Source organism: Manis pentadactyla, chromosome 6 (genome assembly GCF_030020395.1).
Source record: "Manis pentadactyla isolate mManPen7 chromosome 6, mManPen7.hap1, whole genome shotgun sequence".
Classification (NCBI taxonomy): domain Eukaryota; kingdom Metazoa; phylum Chordata; class Mammalia; order Pholidota; family Manidae; genus Manis; species Manis pentadactyla.
Window position 1 is genome coordinate 146636888 of NC_080024.1, and position 16178 is coordinate 146653065.

The 16178-nt window shown below is 46.3% G+C and overlaps 1 protein-coding gene and 1 long non-coding RNA gene across 4 annotated transcripts in view; one reads left to right on the forward strand and one right to left on the reverse strand.

The window, feature by feature from the left end:
• BCL2 (BCL2 apoptosis regulator) overlaps window positions 1-16178 on the reverse strand; it is a 214686-nt gene that overhangs the window by 86205 nt on the left and 112303 nt on the right. The window lies entirely within an intron of this gene.
• LOC130684158 (uncharacterized) lies at window positions 396-15769 on the forward strand. 2 transcript variants are annotated; one of them, XR_008998378.1, is made up of 4 exons: window positions 396-2618; window positions 2836-5666; window positions 6003-6137; window positions 8190-15769. It is a non-coding gene; the product is annotated as an uncharacterized LOC130684158 (long non-coding RNA). The 2 variants fall into 2 exon arrangements; XR_008998377.1 differs by having other exon boundaries at window positions 6003-15769.

Here is a 16178-nt window from a genome sequence, read left to right on the forward strand (position 1 = left end):
TTTACATGTTTAGAAAGAGGGAAGTTGAGGCCAGTAGTAGTCAAATCTACCATATTCTCAAAGGAGCAACTGCTCTCCCATTAGAAGGGTCCAACCACAGCTCAGCACTCCTTTCCAAATTTATGTTGCAACATCGAAAGAGGAGTTCACATGACCAGGCAAATTAGAAATTTTCTTAACAGTTCCTGTTTCCCAAATTTCAGAGGAGACCTTCAGGGAATGCCTGGCCGAGAGCCGCGCACGCAGGGTGAGGGACCATGTCTCCACTTTGGCAGAACGTTGCCCTGCTGGCCTGTCACGGGGGCCGGGGTGGGGGGCTAGGGGGAGCACCAAGCCAGAGCCAACCACACTTCCTGCGGCGTGGGGCTGGGGGCGGGGAACCCTTCCTCCTGAACCAGAATTCTGGCTGAGGGACCACGGAGCAGGGGCCATGCACCTCTAGACCTCTGGGCTTCAGTTTCTCATGAAAGACTGAGCTACTCCACGGGCATTTGAATTGTACATCTTTAAAGTAAAAACAGAATGCAAAAACGTCCCAAAATATTACGCAGGAGGTCGTTTGTGTTGTGTTTTTTTTTAATCGCTTTTCCCAAAATGGTACCCTGAGGTAATCCCTTCTTAAACCTTCCAGCAATCAAAACAATGTGGTTGCAAAAGTTTACAACTTTAAAGCCTTTCAAAGGTCACCTCCCAGCCTCACACCCTCTCGCATTAAGAGTGTAACGGATACTTTGAGTCACATGTATTGTTCTCGTTCATTTGCATTTGGTGAAATCCCTCCTTTGGACCAATTTAGTAAGCAGTGTGCCTTGGGGTCTCTTGGTAATAGTTCTCTTGTCTTCTCTATTTTTTTCTGTCCAAAATAGTTGGACTCCCAACAGATAAAACGAAGATGCAGCCGTTGTGCTGTATGCTTTCTTTTTGCTCAGATGGTTTTTCCATCTTGGTTGGGATGGAATTCTTTCTGCTTCCCAACAAAGTAAGCCCGTCAGGGCTGATGTTTACTCCACCAAGCTCAGCTCTCTCCTCAGCCCCTCGCTGCCCAACCTTCTGTGGAACCGACATGCTTCTCCATGTCCGGCTCAGGTGGTTCAGTCTGCGCCGCTTGGACGTGCCACTGAAGGCCTTCCTGGGAGAGTTCTAGTGCCAGTCCCAAAGGGCAGTTTTAAAGAAAGCTAGCCTACGTTGAAAGTGGATCCCCAAGCGCCACTCCCCAGTGAGGGGCTTCCCACTAATGGAGATTCTCACCTCCAAATATAGTGCATGGCAAAGAGCCCTCAGGCCCGGGACCCCTGCTCCCCGCCAGATGCGCCGCGCTCGCCAGCTGTCACGGGAGACGGGCGTGCTTTATGAGGCCGCCTGCTCTCTCCCCCGGCTCCATGTGCAGGCCAACGGGGCTGGCTTTTAGAAACATATTTCCTTCTCTATGAGTAATTTAAAAGTGACTCATGCTCAGCTTCACCAGCCGGTACATGTGACCCGCCGTGCTGGTTGAGTGTATCTATAGATGTGTAAACCAAAGCAGTTCTTAGAACACAGATTTCCCCCCGCCCACGTGCTGTTTATTTCCCTTCACCTCTCGGGGACGGAGCAAGCGTAACACAGATGAGCTTCTGGCGCGGCCTGCTCCGTTCTCGAACCATTAGAGGCAGCAAAGCACATCATCCAACAGGAGAAAATCAAAGGGACCCGGGGAGGAAAGAGACTGGAGAGCAACCTAATAAACTTATTTTATGTTAGTAGATGATCAGGAAGCTCTGAGGAAAATCCACAAAAATCTAATACGATGAGGATCCATATAAATGAAACGACTCTAAGTTCTGTGTTTTTCTGTCCCAGTGGAAACTGAGACCTAAAGAAGTAGAGGTCACACACACACACACACACACACACACACACACACACACACACCACCGTTTCTTCATTTCTAAAACAAAAAAAACATCTCTGGGATCTGCTGTGGTTTGACTGATAACTCCACACATTAAAATGCTTTTATTTCCCCAGTTTGTCTTTATTCCTCCATCACTGGAGGATGGTGCAAGGCCTGGCTTGGGGACACGGCTGCTGCAGGAAGGACGTCGGGTGACACAGCTGCCACGCACTCTAGATAGTGTTTCCTACCTCCTTCTCACTTCCTTTTTTCTATTAAACCAAACCTAAAAACTCATTTGCCTGCTTTATGAAGCCCTCCATAACCTGGCCTCTCTCACTTTGTTTTCCAGCACTGCCTTTGTGCACCATGTGGTTGGTGCTTGGCCAGCATCACCGCCCCTCCAATGAGCCGAACTGTCCCCACCCCAAAGCTTCACCCATTCCCTCCAAAGCCCACCTCACCACTCTCCATCTCTTCAACCTCATGGTGTCTTCTTACCTGCACCCCCCAAGTCTTAACCCAGTGCCCCACCTCAGCTCCTCCCCACTGAACACCTTCGTGAAGCCTAACGGGACCGTTCGAGCTATCTTAACATCTTTTCTCCAGGACTTCTCCACTGCTTCATTATGTCCGCTCTCCGGTTTTGTTCTGCTACTTGATATGTGATAGTCGTATGTCTGCAGTTTGGCTACAAGTTCTTCGAGGAATGGATTCACATATTTCACCCCCATACATATCCACAGTGCCTAGCCCCACGGCAGTGAGTGAATCGAGCTTCCAGATTGAAAGAGACAGTATTTTATTTTTGCCAAAAACCTGTAATATGCAAGGTCTTATCTAAATTTCAGCCCTCAGTTAAATTTGTGCCTCAGCTGAGAGAAAAACTCCTATTCATCCTTGCCAGAGGCTGTGTGGGAAGGAATAAATGCACCGAGTATGCAACAATATGACACACACAGGCAATGACGGGAAATGGACAGAGCGCTATGCGCAGGCATTGACCTATGCATTTAGCAAACACCAATTCATCTGAGCTTCATACTGACCCAGCCATGTGGGTCCTCTTGTTACACCCCACTTGACATATGAGGAGCCTGAGGCAGAGTAGATGACACATCTGAAACCACACAGCTAGAAAGTGGCCGAGCTGGACTCACACACAGGCTGTGTGGCTCTTTTCTGTGCTCTCAGGAGCTCTGCTATATTCCTGTTGACAGGTGTGTGTTTTTAAGAGCCTGTCTTCTGCACGGATACCTTGTTGCAGTTATGTATACTGAAACCCATCATCCCTCAGGTCCAGCGTAAAGAGAACTGGTGGTTAGCCATCATCTTCCAGGGAAACATCAAAAAATAGTATGGCAGTATGGGAGCTAAATAAATAGTATCTTCTTTTAAGTGAAGGGAGTAAAATCTGCTAGTCCATCCTGGTGAACCTACAAAATGGTATCACCTATGCTAATGCAGAAACACCAGGTTCAAACCTCTGGGCAGCCTTGAGGTGGGGTCCTCTTCAGACCCATCTTCTGATACACCCAACAGAATCATCCCAAATCCTCAGTTTTTCAACACAAACAAACTCAATAAAACCCAAATCATAGCTGCAGTTAGATTTGTTTACTCTATTTAAAATCTGATCTTGCAGGCCCACACGTGACGTGCTTGAGCACTCCAGATTGGGTGCAAGAAGAAAAACCTCATCCTGGTGGTCAAATCGTGGCAGGAAATGATGCCACCGGCAATTATTTATGTATTAGCAGTTGCTTAAATACCATAAGGCTTTTAGGGGAAAAGATAGGGAGGCAGTGGTTGGAAATGAAGCCCCATTATTAATGTTGTCAAGCTATTCAGCTGGATTCAATAAAATAAAAAGCCTTGCCCAGCCCAGTGTCTGTAGTAGAAGATGCTAAGAGCTGTTTTTTAAAAATCTGCCTTTATTGAATCCAGGCTTTATGCACAGCATTCCTTCTTCCTGAATGGCTGAAAAATCACCCTATGCATTTTAAGCCCTTGGAGAGGAAATGGACTAAGCTGTGTCAAGAAAGCACAGTTAGATTTAAGGCAGAGAACTTCATAATGTTCAGGTGATCAAAACCTTGGTAGCCCTCTGGATGTACTGTCAAGACAGGCTGTGGAATTCTCTTTTGTCAATTTAATTCAGGTGATAAACCATCCCTAGGAGTCTACGAGGTGCCAGGTGCCATGCAGGCCCTGCGCCGCCCTGCGCATAGGTGAACACAGCGTGCAACCTGTGCTCAAGAGGTATTTACAGCCCAGGGGAGGGAACCAGAGCTCGGGGCTGACTAACACTGAGAGAAGGGCTCTGGTTTGGATGAACATCGTTTGGTATTGCTGTGTGTGTGTGTGTGTGTGTGTGTGTGTGTGTGTGTGTGTGTGTCCATCTCCCTGGACTTGCTGCTGTCATTTTCCATGTCTCTGGCTCTGTCTTCACTGTCTTCAGATAGTTTTGTCCCTATCCCCCAGGCCACAAGCCTTAGGCCTCTGCTCAGCAATGCAATTTATACTGGTCAGTGATGCTGGGGGACCTTTCTGAGCCCAAGTCTCTTGAGCGCCAGTTGGCTACACAACCTTTCAGGAAGCCCCGGGAGGATTGTACTCCTTGGGGGAAGGCATCAGGCCTGGTGTTCAAGGTTCACCTGCTCAACAAACATTCACTGAATCTAAGAGCCCAGACACAGAGGGGGAGAAAAGAAAGATGAGGTAAGACTGTCCTCAAGGACCTCATGATCTAGGGAAGGAACAAAAAGGCCTCAGCCCGAGGGAACGTGCAAGTCACAAACAACGATCTGGCCGTGTTAAAACAGAGGCAACTCCCAGGGAAGGTCAGATTGAATCCGTGATCATGGAAAACCCATGTTCCAGATGCACAGAGTTCTTGGGTCAGATCGCCTCACGAGCCATTCTGTCTACCCATGAGCGAGTCCATTGCCTTTTCCTTAGACCATGGGCCTTAGTCCAATATCCACTGTGGTCAGCACTGTGGGCACACAAGGCACAATGCCCCTCGGTAGGAGAACGCACAGCTGGCTGCTCTCCGCAGGAGGGCACAGCGGGCACTCAGGGCCTTATGGGCTCCCAACGCAGTGCCCCAGAGAGAGACAGCTCCTGGGAGCAGAGGGACACCAGGAGAGACAGTCCAGGGATGAAGGGAAGTCTGTGGAAGAGGGGAGACTGGGGCAAGCCTTGGATTGGCCTTGAAAGACAAAAGGAATGGGATTCAGGGGGCGGGGTGGGGAGGCACCTCAGGCAGACTAGCTGCCAAGCGCTCTGGAGGGGAAGCGACAGCACATGCGTGTTCCAGCTGGCTCCGAGGTGGTGTCCCTGTGGGGTGATGTCCCCATCACCAGCTCTGTTACTTCTCGTTCTCCTAAGATGCCCGCAAAGTCATGCCATGCCTCCAGCTCCAATTCCTTCCTGTCCACTTTGCAGTCGCCCCTTCCAGGCTATGACAACACTGATGACACCCTTCTTCAGGCAGGTCACAGGACCTGGTGAGCCTGAGCTGACAGCTGAACTATGCCCACTGCCCTCAACTTCCCAGGATGGCATGTGATGCAGTCCCTTTACTCCCACACCTTGTCAGCCACTGTATGCCAAAGGCAGAAAGAGAGCAGAGGAGACAGAACACCCAACGATGGGAAATGCGGAGAGAACCCACTGACTGAGAACATTTGTATAAGGCCACAAACAGTAACCAGCCCAGAGGACACCCTACGGGTCACCAGGTCAGCTGTCACTGGTGAAGACCAACAGTACTCAGATCATGGAAAATGTATGTATTCAAAGAATGAACTCTAAAGAAATACATTTTGGGAGAAATTATTTCAGAAACAAATAGTGTTATAATGAATGGGTGCTCCTTAGAAGGGTGTTAAGTGGGCATTAAATATTAACAAATCCTTCCAACACCGTGCAGAGTATATCACCATATTGGCTTTGAGTGTGGTAGCTAACCGAGGGCAAGTGGGACATCAGATAGGTTGAGTTTGGGTAGGAAAACATTAAAGATGGCAGCATTAGGAAGGATGCACTCCTTAAAGGATGTGAATTTATTGATCATATTGGTTGACTAGGAACTTCGCTCTTCTTCCTTCCTTCCATGGAGCAGGGCGCTGTGCTGGATGCCGGCACTGCTGCTGCAGAGGTACAGGTGTCGTCCCTGCCTACAGAGTTCACACTCCAACCAGCGAGACCAGCAACTGACAAACTCTTCTGCTGCAACGTGACCAGGGGCTGTGTGGAGGTATGCAGGAAGCGCCAGGGGAGCAGGATGGAAGGTGGATCTCTTTCTAACGGGTTTGGTGGACTCCTCTGGCGTATAATTCTATAATAAATGGGTCTCGTAGGTCTCATTGCTGCAGGCTTTCCTCTTTCACAGTCTCCTCTTCTGTCTCTCTCCCCCTACCTTCATCTCTTCTTTCCTCCATCACCCATTCATCTACCTCTCTCTCTCCATCTACCATCTATCAAACAATCAATCAATCAATAATTTATCAGTATCTTTCTAGAACACTTTAAAATCACATAACTTTCTAAGGTAGGTTCCTCTTCTTGCTGCAGAGACAGACTGCCTACCAAAGATAATCTTGCCAAAGTGAAAGTTGACCAAGGGAGATTGGGGTTCCTTCTTGGGAGGTCTTTAAGACAGGATTGTTCTTATCTGGCAGGAATGGTTGGGTTCTGCCTAAAGGCAGCAGGGCCAATTAGAGGACTTTTTGAGGGCCCCTGTATATCCTTGTTTCCTAACAGCTTTGCCAAGAACAGGTTAGGGACCCGGGACCCTGAGCAGCTGCCACCCTTTGGGTACTGGGAGTCACTGCTGCCCAGGCCAAAAGCTGAGGTGAGGAATGGCAGCCCAGAGGGTACATTTCTGTAGTCTCTGAGGTCCCTATTGCAGCTAGCTGCCCTTCTATTAGAGACTGCCAACTCTGCATGGAGTCATATCAGACCTATAATCACCCACAACCGACGACAAGAGGCAAAAATCCATGAGATGCTTGAACTCAGAATTTTGCTACGTAGCTTGCATTTTCAGATGCCCTAAAGCTTCTGATCTGTTTCCAGTGGGAGGGAAATGTAGAATGCTCCATTCACTGGTAAATTTGGCCTCTATGCCATAGATTTCAAAGGTTCCCTCATCTTCTGTTATGTATAAAGTTCTCCTGGAATGTCAGGGCTTTTTAGATGCTCCACATATCCATGGGCAGGGAAAGGGAAATCTGAGGGTGCTATCTAGGAACGTTGCTGGCTAAGGCACGTTCTCTACTTAATCCAAGCCAAAGGGCTAGCCACCCTAAAGAGCTGAACACAAACAGCACCCTGTCCCACACACTAAGCAGGCTCAGTGGTCATAAGTCTTTATCTTGGAGTCTTAACTGCCTTCGGTAAGAGCTGTTTATTGACCTAACAGCACTGAACCAATAGGCCTACTCCTGAGGCTCTGGTTTATTCTCTTGGAGAAGCTCTAGTCACGGATTCTGAAAGGGCCTCACTGGTCTACAGGCACAGGCAGGAACCCTGTAATAGATGTCTAGTGACATTTATTCCCTAATTGATTCCAAGGAGGGCTCCTTCAGAGTTACCAGAAGCAACCAGGCCTTGTTTTCTAAATTAAATGCAGACAAAAGAGTTTGCATTTTCTTTTAGGGATAGATACCAAGGGCCATCATCAAGGTGATTTTAATCCTATTTTAAATTTTATTTTGGGGGGAGAACAGAGGTGATCTGTTTATATTCTTTTACATTTTTTGATATATTCTTTGTAATATAATATCCAAGCTCATAAAATTGATGCCATACTATGATTAAAATCAGTGATCAGCCCCAGAGATGAAGCCTGGCATGGCGGCCAAGAGCACACACACAGGTTTCTCCCCAGCTGAGCCACTTAGGACTGCATGATCTTGGGCAGGGCACTAAACAAATATTCCGTGCTTCAGTTTCTTCATCTGTACAGTGAGGTTAATGATAGTACCAACTTCATTAGGTTCTTGCCAGGATTAAATAAATTACAATATGTAATATGTTTAAAGCAGTGCCTGGCACATGGTAAGTGCTCTATACTAGCTATTAGTATTTTTATTAAGAATGAATAAATCATGGAGCTAACCATACCAAGCAGACAAGGCAGCATCTAGGAACATGGGTTTTAAGTGGGATGTAACAATATTGCCAAGAACTTGGAACAGGGCCTGGTACATAGGGGTCAGTGGTCAATGTTAGCCATTAATGCCTCTGGCACCTGGACTCTACTTTTATTTGAACTGTTACTTATGACCTTGACTTATCCTTGCAGATTTCTGTGAAACTACATTACATTTTGCTTCTTCTCTGCCACCTTTGATGTTCAGGGAGAAAAGGCCCAGACTCCAGCCCCAGGTCAGAGGGAATCCTCTGCTAACACGGTGAGATGCAGAGTCATATTCTGATAAAGGACCAGTTAGTTGGGTCCCACTGTGGAGTTCTTTTTCCCTGCTTCATTGTCCTACTGCACGCTTTCCCCTGCATCCTCTCTTTATACTTAAGTCTTCAATATTTGGGGCCACCTCCACCCTTGGAACCTTCATTCTCTCATATTTCTGTTTTGCACATAAGGAAACACAAGTACAATTGACAGCATGGAAAGGGGACATGAAATCAGTCAGGCTGGTCACAGAAGGTCACCGCATTGCTGCTGGCAGCTGACTGGACATCAGTACAAGAATAATAACTATTGGATGCCTTATTCCAAAACTTAGAATCAGATACAAGACAGCACTTTCATTAGGTTCCTGATAGACTTCTTTTGAGAGTATTAATAAAATACCATGAACAGTTTCTGTGGGATTTTCTCACTGTTAGAATTGATGTCTTCTTCTATTCTGGGTTCAAAAAGAACTTTTCTGTATAAGTTCAAAGACCATGTTTTGCCAGTCTATTCATAGCCATGTGTGATGTGGATCTACCGCCCTGCAGATGACTAGAGTTTACTGTATAATTTTTGAGTTTCAGTCTTCATGCCAGACTAATGGGTCTAAGAAAAAAAAAAGCATCTTAATTTCAAAGATCTGGCCTTTTAACCTTTTAGGAAATGAAAGCATTTAAATGACCTGCTGATACAGTTCTTAGTGGCAATCCTGCAATTCTACTTGCACAGTGTGAATGATCCTGATTCACTGCTGGGGTTAGGGAGGTTAGGAGACCCTGATAAATACAGATAAAAGTGCAGAGAAAATGCTTAGCAACTGGAGGCCCAGCAGGGTTGAGAAGGCTTGCAAGAGAAAAGCACAATCATGAACTGAGAAGGGATGTCCCTGACAACAACGAACAGATTGATGACATCATTTATTCTTGTGCAAGTCTAGTTCAGTATGTTCACAAAAGTGCTATGCAATGCACTGGATAAAAGGGAAGTGGAAGGCCTTCCAGAAGAGAGGGAGTCAAATATATTGGGAAGAATGCCTCAAGTTTGGGGAGATAGAGATAATAAATACAACTAATATAACAAGAGACTTCAACTCTGACCCACAGCTGGGCTAACACATGCAAGGCACAGATTATTCTCACTGACCGTCATAATGTCCAGCGCTGGGCTGATTCACAGTCTCTGGAGTTACAAACCCAGTGAATGAATGCAATCTCAATGAACAATTTCTAAAGAGGATGGAGACCTCACTGGGTAATTACTTTATTCATACTTCCATTCATTTACTCACTCAGTGAATATCATTTATTGATTCACAAGTATTATCCCATAGTCACCCGTTTATTGAGCAAGAACAACGCAGATATTAATGATTCTGGGCCTGGTTGACCCTGAAAACTGGGGAGATGGGACTTGCTTTTTAATCTAAATATAATTATTTTCCCAGCTTGGATCTTCAAGGAGTCAAGGATCATGCCCTTAGAGCAGGGATCAAAATGAGAAGGGGTGCATTTTAAACCACCAGTTCTCCTGAAAATTCAAAAAGCCTCCTATGAGGTCATGAAGATAGAAAAGTCATCTTTATGGTGTGCAGATGGGGCTCAACTCAGCATTCACTCCTCTCCTAGCTCATCTTTCTCTTCATTTGCACCACTATCTGCGTTTCCCCTGGCTCTGCACTGGGTGTCTATAAAACAGCGATTAAAAACTGGTGTGTAGGAGGGGAGGCAGCATATTGTCGAGCTTGAAATTATCTTTCAAAACAACAAAAAGTTCAGTTCCAGTATAAAAGTTGTGATCAACTGTTCTCTTTGTTTTATTCCTGAAAGAAATAGGCACATCTAAGATGAAGAAAAACTGTGTTTCAGTATACATCACATGGGCTCACTGTTAAAATACTCAAATGCCAACAACACCAATTCTACCTGAACATTCTGGGTGTTATTTGTTTAAACATGTTTGTTTTCTTAGTTAAGCTAAAAATATGTTCCCCTGGTGTTTCTGAAGGGATATTTAGACTAAAATAAAAATAAATGACATGTTTAAAAAGTTATATTCACCAGACCTGGAGCAAAGTACAGAAAACAGATAGAGGAAGTGAATTTTAGGACCTGTGTAGTAGTTTTCCTATTTTGGCTGCTCTAAATAGACATGGAAAAACAAATTGAGAGAAGAAAGTACATCCCCACCCTGTACAAGTAACAAATGAAAAACGATTCCTCATATTGAGTTAAGCTTAGAAATCAATGAACATATGTTATATAATAATTTTTCCTGTTATTACATATCAAACCCTGTTACAATGAAGTCTAATAATTGTACAAAACCTCTTTTGGTATCAGACTTTTTATCATTGGGTATATTCTTGACATAACCAAGCTTAGAAATCTTAGGGAGTGGTGATCACCAAGAAATATTGTAGAATATTGACTATGATCAATTTGACCTGCAGTTTCTTTTAAGTGAGAAAAATATAAAGAATCTTAGCTTAGAATGGGACATTAGGGTGTCCTCACATGGATTATAGATACTATGACTCTGTGAAATCCATAAATTCCCTGAAAATATTAGGTTAAGTTTCCTGTGTTTGAAAATTTTTCTGGGGAGGAGGTACACAGTTTTAATTTAATTCTCCAAGGAGATATAGACACAAATGTTTATGCACACACACTCATTTAATTTTGTGGAATTCTATTAAGTACCACAAAGCATACCCTCTTTTTGAAAGATTTATTACCTGCCATTTCACCTAAGATGCCATGCTGAGTGACAAGTCAAAGTTAAGGAGGTCTTGATATTCTGTGGAAATCTACCATATTTTGTCAAAAGTCACCTTCCTCAAATACAACCTTCATTCAAGAGGCTGACATGAGTGGTCAGTCGCTTTCCAAGATCACATACGGCTCATTCCCTAAATCCTCAGTGAGCCAAAGTATTAGCCCTCATGAAAACTACCAGATAAGAATGTTTGAACCTAAATGTTGCAGTAATTCTCCTGTATGGAGCCTCAGAAGATGCAAACTAATTTGAAGATTATGAATTTGTTGGCTGATGAAAAAGAAGTAGATAGGGAATACATTTTAACTTAGACTTGGAAGAGGCAGCCACCCAAATGCCATCATTACACTAGCTAACAGTGTGCTATTCTATCTACAAACTCTTTCACATAAATTATTTCCAGGAGTCATACTCAAAATGTTTAAAACCAGCCTAGTGTGTGCCCAGACCAAGCAGAATAGATTTCAGCTGGCTGTAAACAACTGGGAAAGCTGTGCTGAGACGTCCTTGGTGAATTCCAACCCTAGTTAGTTCCAACCCTAGGACCTCAGGCCAGGTCCCTATCGGTGCTAAACCTGTTTTACCAATGGGTTTGTGAAACTCTAAAGTGAGGAAACCGGAGCTCAGGTGAGTTGAGAAATGGTCCAGACCAACAGGCTACTAAATGGTAGAGATGAGAGTCAAATCCAAGTTTTCTGACACCAAATTTTCTGTCCTCCCCTGACTACACTGGTGCCCAGACATGTTCTTGGGGAGACTAGACTGCTTGGAGCCCCATGCCACATGGCACAGCATAGCTATTGATTGGGACCACTCAGGAGGCGATCTATTTAGATATGTTCTTGGGGCTGACAGGACAGTGACCTCCACTCTCCAGCTTTCTGTGGGGCTTGCACCCCTCAAAACCGAGTGATGGCAGGCTGGACAATTACCACCAGCTTCTGGAATCCTTAAAGCCTGAGACAAGGGAGGCAACACACCAGAGATCTGACTTGGGATAAAGGGAATGAAGTCGACGTGGGATGCTGGGAAGGGAGGTGGACATCGTGGACGGCAGTTTCAAGTAAGGTAAATCTAGAAAATGATCTCAGCTTCAACTCCTGCCACTGTCGTTTGGTCGTGTACTTTCCCAGGCGAGCCGTTCAGCTTGCTCCGCTCAGCATTCTGCATGGTCCACTGGCAGGATATGACTTTAGGAGGACGGGGAGCAGTGGCAGGAATGCAAATGAGTGTTTTGAGAACCCTTGTGATAAAATCACTTGCAGACTAATCAGTATTTTCCATAATGATGAGACTCAGTCTGAGAAACGGATCTCTCTCATCCTCTCTCCGTGCCTTTCTGACACGAGCCCCACTGTGTGTGGAGGGAGGCCTAGGGGGCCAGTGTGGGTGCTCAGGCACCTGGGGGCCAGGGCTCTAAGACCTTCCTGCTGTTGGCTCATGACTGGACATTTGTCGGCCTCACAGTGTCCAGTGCGTAGTAAGTATTTGCAGAGCAAATATTTTTTGATTGAATGAGCGAGTGAAGGAATGAGTGAACAAAATAATGAGTGATTGAATGAGTGAGTGGTAGCTGTATACTACCAAGGGCAGAAATACTCAGACTTCAGTGGATTTCTGGGACTCCCCCTGGCCAGGTAGAATGTTCCAAACAGGCCTTTCCTGAGGGCAGGTGAAGGATTAACTATTCAGCGAAATCCTTGCAAACCTCATCTTATTGCCTCTACCACCATGCCTCTCCATAAAACGAAGAAAAGCACAAAGAACACTTAAAAAAACAAAGCCTAACCTGGGGCCTCTGAATCCAGGTGCAGGCCCCTCCGTGCCAACATGCCGGATGGTCCCCCTGCAGTTCTCAGTGGCCATGCTGGGCCTCCTATGGTCGTGCTGGCCACTCAGCTTAGAAAGCCCTTTCTTCTCCCTCACTGCTTCCTGAACAACTCACCTTAGGAGACCAGGGGCAAGTTCCACGTCACTGCGACAGGCCCTCCTCACCACACTTGTCATCATTTCCCCTGGTGCTGGTTGAGGATGGCCTTGGACTGGAATCTGCTTGTGTTTTAATTTGGATCACAGCTTCTCCAGGACGAGAGAACCTTGTACCAGGCTTGAGAGATGGATGTTTGTTGTTGAATAACAAAGACATCACGGCAACGGGGGCCTGTTCCTTCAAGTGCTTTGGCTTTTATATTTTTAGGGACCCTCTGGAAACAGAGTCTCGAACTCTGGGGCAAGAAACAGTGCCGGGCTCTCAGAGGGGCTGGAGGAGCAGGGCGACAGGACGTCGGAGGAGTTGAGGGTCTGGGCTAGCCAGTCTGTGGGCGGATGACTGGCCAGGGAAGGGCTGGATATGCTCTTCCTGCGCCACGTTTCCCCACCTCCAGTAAGCGACACGGAGGCATGTGAACTCACCCCTCCTCAAAGCACAGCACCACCAAGCCGGCCTGCACGGGTGTGTAGGATGCACACACCTCTCAACAGTGCTGCCGTCCCCTCCATCCTCTGTCAGGGGCACGTTCCAAGACCCCCAGGGGATATCTGAAACCTCAGGTGGTACTGAATCGTGTTTCTCCTATTTCACATACTTGTAATGAAGTTTAATTTCTAAAGCAGGCACAGTAAGGGATTAGCAACAATAACCAATAATCAAATAGAACAATTATAACAATTTAATAAAATTGTTCTAGTAATATAACAACTGTGATTAAAGGTATGTGAATGCGGTCTCTCTCTCTCTCAAAACATCTCACTGCCATACTCCCCTTTTTTTATGGTGACATGAGGTGATAAAATACCTACGTGAGGGTGTGAAGTGAGGTGAATGACACAGGCGCTGTGACGTAGCCGTTAGGCTGCTATCGACCTTTTGACAATACGTCCGGAGGACGCTGCTTTGGGACTGCAGCTGGCCAGGGAAACCAAAACCAGGGATAAGCAGACATTTCTGTATTTGGTGGTCAGCCACTTCCACCTCCCTCAGCTCACAACCCAGCCTGCCACCAGGGTGGGAACAGGATCAGGGCCCCTGGGGTCCTAGTTCTGAGGCACGTCCCCCGCACAAGCGCGCTCAAGATAAATCGATAGGAGACGGGGTGGGGGTCATGAAAGCACTTGGCTGCGGCATAAACTGTCAGCTGGTCGTGGTTCATGCTGCTTTACTTACAAATGCACCGAGTAACGGATTTCGCCAATTCTCATCCTCAGGAGATGATCTGCCACTTGGACGTGGCCCACCGCTCGATGGGAAAGCACCGTAAGGCTCCAAGAAACTAAAAGGCTCATAACTATTGTTTAGAAATGTAAATGGCCCTAAATTATGGCCAGCGGTGGACGTGCATCTAAGGGGAGGAAGGGACGTTCTGTAATCGATCTCGGGGCTTTTTGGCGTCTCCAACGGCAAGGCAAATACAAACGGTTTGTAGATGTATGTGGGCGAAGGTTCTCAGAGTTAAGAATGTCTATTTTGATTAGAAATTAAAATGAATTTTGGGAAAACAATTACCTGCCTGGGATCCTGGGAAAGTATAACTTCCTGGTTTCTCTGCCAGGAAGAGTGATTGTAAAACGAGGGCTGAAACTCTCACAAACAAGATTTTAGAATTTTATCCAAACAGCTGCAGTTCACCTTCAAGGAGCCCAGACTTACTTGGGGTCTGGTGGATGTTGCAATGCCAAGTTTGAGATCTTCCCAGTCTGGTGCCAAGAGCTGGCCCCACAGGACAAGGAATAGTTACTCTCTTAATGGGAGCAAAGAACAAAACTCTCTCCCCCACCCAACTTCTCTGCTTTGTTGTGAAATTGTCACTGTGCCTTTGAGGAGAGATTAAAATCCTAACCATGTCAAATTTAAAGGGCAGGTTCCCAGGCGGGGAAGGGAGGGAGGTTCAAGGAGGGGCGCGGGGGTGGGGGGTGAGCCAGTGGCAGTGAATTTATGGAGGATTCAGGGATCACAAAGTCACGGGATGTAACTCAGTTAAAAGTAATGGAAAAGCATGAGCTCACAATTTTAAAGTAATAGTAAAACAAGGCAGCAAGCGTATTCTGGTTTGTTCTCTGCTTCTGTTCTTGAGCCTGCTTGGGCATCTGGGAGCAGGTTTCCTGAGGCACAGCACGCATGCCAAGCGAGCGGCTGTTGGCACCTCCTTTCCTGGCCTTGACACACACAACGGTGCAATGGAGAGCGAGGCTGAATAGCCCACCCACTGTGGAACACTTTCTGAGAGGTAGAGAGATGCTCAGCACCGTTGCTGGGGCAGGGGGGTGGAGGTGAAGAAAAAGTATACGAACTCCTAAGGCACAGACAGAACAGCCTAGAGAGTTTGAAACAGGGAATAAGAAAGCTGCGTTGTGTGGCAGCCTTGACAGATTCTCAAACACACAGGACTCCCCAGCTTTCCAGAAGGCAGCCGGGATCCCTCCAGAGCCCTTGAGTCTCTCATCCAGCTCTAAACCTTTGGAAGTGCCCTGCTGGCTCTGCATAGCAGCCCCTGCACATGCTTTCTCCTGGAGCCATTTGCAAAGATGAGGAAAGGTGGGTGGAACTGAAGCAGTTCTAATCCCGTTAGTTTGGGTCCCAGAGAGCAAATGCTGGGGTGTGGGAGGGAGGGTCCCCAACTCCACCATATGGAGGGAGCACATATCAGCAGTGGGCCTGACTGTTCAGGACTGAGCATCACTGTTGTCTCTGGATGGACATTGACATTGAAGAAAGATCCCTTGATGACTCAGGTCAAGAGAGTCTGCCGGCTCATCCCTGCTTTCTAAGGGGGATAATAATAATAGTACGTGACTCATAGATGAGAGCTCTTGAGAGGAGAAGATGAGGGAGACGTGCAGGGCTTTGAACAGAACCTGACACATGGTAGGTGCTCAACAGATAGTTTCCTTACTGTCGTTAGGGCCGTTATTTGCTGACTGTTCATTCCTTTTGCCTTCTGTTCCCTCGCACAATGAGATGTTTGTATTTTGACACAAATCAAAAAAGTATCATGATGAATGTTTAATATCCCCCTTCATTCATAAAAGAACTCCAGGGCCCCTAGTTAAATAGGCACATGGCAAACTACGCTCTCTATCAATTAAGCACAAGTGTCGACATGATTT